Genomic DNA, 4,394 nt, shown 5'->3' with positions numbered 1-4,394 from the left:
ATGAGTGGTATCACCCTTTATGCAATATTCTATAACCTGTGTATTTTGCTTAACATACTTCACATAATATTTCATAATTGATGTATGTAAGATTCTTTTCATGCTTGCATATGTAGCTCTAACTTATTTATTTTAGTCACTGTATAGAACTTCATGGAAACAAGTTATTCATTATCCTGTTAATGAAAAAGAGATTGTTTCTAAATCCCGTGATTGCGAACAATGATATCACAAGCATTGTTGTGCATGTCCTTTGGAGTAAGTGTGTGAGTTTCTCTAGACAAGCACTGTTCAATAGAAATATCATGCATGCCACATATGTAATTTAAAATTCTAGTAACCACATTAGAATAGAAAAAGAAACAGATAAAATGTTAATTCCAAAATTAGAATTTTTAATTATAATACTATATTTTGTTTAATACAGTGTATCTAAAATACTATCATTTCAGTAAGTAATTAACATAAAATTGTGAATCAAATATTGTACTAAGAAAATGTTTTCTTGTACTAAGAAAATTATAACCAGTTGAAACTTGTAAAAGAAAATATTTTTCTTTTAAATCTAGTGTTCCTTTTATACTTAGAGTACATTTCTATTTTTCAATTGCTCTATAGCTACAAGTGGCTAGTAGCTACTATAACAGATAGTGTAGCTATAGCCTATGTACCTAAAAGAATTATTGAGTTGTAATGTAAGCAAAGCAACTTTACCAAGTGTTATAAAATTGCTTTCAAAGTCGTTGTCCCAATTTCACTCCCAGCAGGAATGTGTGAAAGTTTCCACTTCTCCACATCCTTGCCAAACAGCTAAGTTATTGAAAGATATTTCAATTTGTGGAAATTAGAAGTATGGGAAATATCTCATTTTTAAAGTTGTTTTTTTTCTGATTTATAGCTTTATTGAGCCTTTCATCACATATTAATTGTACTTTCAGTATTCCTCTTCCATGAATTGCCTATTCTTTGCCATTTTGGAAGTATCAATTTGTAGAAGTTTTTGACATACTTATTACAAATAGGTCCTTTCAGACTATGGCTTATATTTTACCTTCTCTAAGGTAAAAAAAAAAAAAAAAAAAAAAAAAAAAAAAAAAAAAAAAAAAAAAAAAAAAAAAAAAACTGCCACAACCACTATCCTCACTGCTGATGCCCGGGCCAGTTTAGGCTGTCTCAGAACTTTTTGTGTATGGAATATAAAAGTATGCTTCCTTTTTAGTCTGATTGCTTTTTCTTAATATTATGTTTTTGAGGATCATACTCCAAAAATTAAATTTATCTATCTATCTACCTATCCATCTATCTATCTATCATCTATCTATTTATTTTGAGATGAAGTTTTGGCTCTTGTTGCCCAGGCTGGAGTGCTGTGGCGTGATCTTGGCTCACTGCAACCTCCGCCTCCCGTGTTCAAGCGATTCTTCTGCCTCAGCTTCCCACGTAGCTGGGATTACAGGTGCCCACCACCAGACATGACTAATTTTTTTTTGTATTTTCAGTAGAGACAGGGTTTCACCATGCTGACCAGGCTGGTCTTGAACTCATAACCTCAGGCGATTCGCCCACCATGGCCTCACCTCACCACATCAGCAGTGAGGATAGTGGTTGTGGAAGTTGTTGTTTTTTTTTTTTTAAGCTAGTCAATGTTATCAATAATATCCTTTCTTGTCAATTCTTAGTGATTCTTGAAAGAAATTCTTGCATATCTCTTTTTTAAAAACCTTTTATTTCAGGTTCAGGGATAGATGTGAAGGTTTGTTATATAGGTAATTTCATGTCATGAGGTTTTGTTGTACAAATCATTTCATCAATCAGGTATTAAGCCCAATACCCAATCTTTTTATTTTAAGCTCTTTGAGAATTATCTAAACTCTTCTCCAAGTGGCTGAACTAATTCACCTGCCATCCTCCAGTCTCAATGAGATCCCAGTTTCTGTTGTTTCCTTCCTTGTGTTCATGGGTCCTCATCATTTAGCGCCCACTTATAAGTGAAAACGTGGTATTTGGTTTTCTGTTCCTGCATTAGTTTGCTAAGGATAATGGCCTTCAGGTCCATCCATGTTTCCACAAAAGACATGATCTCATTCTTTTTTATGGCTACTAGTATTCCATGGTGTATATGTACCAGATTTTCTGTATCCAATCTGTCATTGATGGGCATTTAGGTTGACTCCATGTCTTTGCTATTGTATAAATCATTGGCAGAATGATTTATACCTCTGGGTATGTACCCAGTAATGGGATTGCTGAGTCGAATACTATTTCTGCTTTTGGCTCTTTGAGGAATCACCATACTGCTTTACACAATGGTTGAGCTGATTTACACTCCCAGCAACAGTGTATAATTGTGGCCTTTTCTCTGCAACCTGGCCTGTATGTGCTTTGTTTGTTTTGTTTTTATTTTTTAGTAATAGCCATTCTGACTGGTGTGAGATGATATATCATTGTGGTTTTGATTTGCATATCTCTAATGACTAGTGATGTTAGTATTTTTTCATATGCTTGTTGGCTGCATGTTTGTCTTCTTTTGGAAAGTGTCTGTTCAAAAGTGGCTGGCAAGATGGCCAAATAGGAACAGCTCTGGTCTACAGCTCCCAGGGAAAGCAACACAGAAAATGGGTGATTTCTGCATTTTCAACTGAAGTACCTGAGTCATCTCACTGGGACTGGTTAGACAGTGGGTGCAGCCCACAGAGGGCAAGCCAAACCAGGGTGCGGCGTCGCCTTATCTAAGAAGAGCAAGGGGTTGGAGAGCTCTCTGCCCTTGCCAAGGGAAGCTGTGAGGGACCGTGCTGTGAGGGATCGTGCATTCTGGCCCAGATACTACACTTTTCCCACAGTCTTCGCAGCCCACAGATCAGGAGATTCCCTCAGGTGCTGCACCACCAGGGCCCTGGTTTCAAGCACAAAACTGGGTGGCTGCTTGGGCACACAGCAAGCTAGCTGCAGGAGTTATTTTTCATACGACAGAGGTGCCTGGAACACCAGCAAGATAGAACCGTTCACTACCCTGGAAAGGGGGCTGAAATCAGGGAGCCAGGTAATCTAGCTCAGCAGATCCCACCCCCACAGAGCCCAGCAACCTAAGATCCACTGGCTTGAAATTCTGGCTGCCAGCACAGCAGTCTGAAGTCCAACTGGGATGCTCAAGCTTGGTGGGGGGAGGGGTGTCTGCCATCACTGAGGCTTGACTAGTTAATTTTCCCCTCACAGTGTAAACAAAGCCGCCAGTAAGGTCAAAACGGGCAGAGCTCACCGCAGCTCAGCAATGCTGCTATAGCCAGACTGCCTCTCTAGATTCTTCCTCTCTGGGCAGGGCATCTTTGAAAGAAAGGCAGCAGCTCCAACCAGGGTTTATAGATAAAATTTCCATCTCCATGGGACAGAGCACCTGGGGATAGAAAAACCTGGCAGAGACACAAAAAAAGAAAATTTCAGGCCCATATCCCTGATGACTATTGAAGCAGAAATCCTCAATAAAATACTGGCAAACCGAATCCAGCAGCACGTCAAAAAGCTTATCCACCACAATCAAGTCGGCTTCATCCCTGGGATGCAAGGCTGGTTCAACATATGCAAATAAATAAACATGATTTATCACATAAACAGAACCAATGACAAAAACCACATGATTAGCTCTGTAGATGTAGGAAAGGCCTTCAATAAAATTCAACACTCATTCATGCTAAAAACCCTCAATAAACTAGATATTGATAGAACCTATCTCAATAAGATCTATTTATGACAAACCCACAGCCAATATCATACTGAATGGGCAAAAACTGGAAGCATTCCCTTTGAAAACTGACACAAGACAAGGATGCCCTCTCTCACCATTCCTATTCAACATAGTATTGGAAATTCTGGCCAGGGCAATCAGGCAAGAAAAAGAAATAAAGCATATTCAAATAGAAAGAGAGAAAGTCAAATCGTCTCTGTTTGCAGATAACATGATTGTATATTTAGAAAACCCCATCAACTCAGCCCAAAATCTCCTTAAGCTGATAAGCAACTTCAGCAAAGTCTCAAGACACAAAATCAATGTGCAAAAATCACAAGCATTCCTATATACCAATAATAGACAAACAGAGAGCCAAATCATGAGTAAACTCCCATTCACAATTTCTACAAAGAGAATAAAATACCTAGTAATACAACTTACAAGGGATGTGAAGGACCTCTTCAAGGAAAACTACAAACCACTGCTCAAGAAAATAAGAGAAGACACAATGGAAAAACATTCAATGCTCATGGATAGGAAGAAGCAATATTGTGAAAATGGCCGTACTGCCCAAAGTAATTTACAGATTCAGTGCTATCCCCATCAAGCTACCATTGATTTTCTTCACATAATTGGAAAAAAATCACGTTAAACTTCATATGGAACCAAAAAA

The 4,394-nt window shown here is 38.2% G+C and overlaps 1 long non-coding RNA gene across 1 annotated transcript in view; it reads right to left on the bottom strand.

Moving 5' to 3' along the window:
• Positions 1-1,502: 1,502 nt before the first annotated feature.
• LOC108284975 overlaps positions 1,503-4,394 on the bottom strand; it is a 15,290-nt gene continuing 12,398 nt past the window's right edge. The window contains exon 2 of the long non-coding RNA XR_001817400.2: positions 1,503-1,572. This is a non-coding gene — a long non-coding RNA (uncharacterized LOC108284975). The remainder of the gene's footprint in view (positions 1,573-4,394) is intronic.

Source organism: Cebus imitator, unplaced genomic scaffold (assembly GCF_001604975.1).
Source record: "Cebus imitator isolate Cc_AM_T3 unplaced genomic scaffold, Cebus_imitator-1.0 Scaffold286, whole genome shotgun sequence".
Lineage (NCBI taxonomy): Eukaryota > Metazoa > Chordata > Mammalia > Primates > Cebidae > Cebus > Cebus imitator.
This window is presented reverse-complemented; position numbering and strand designations above follow the sequence as displayed.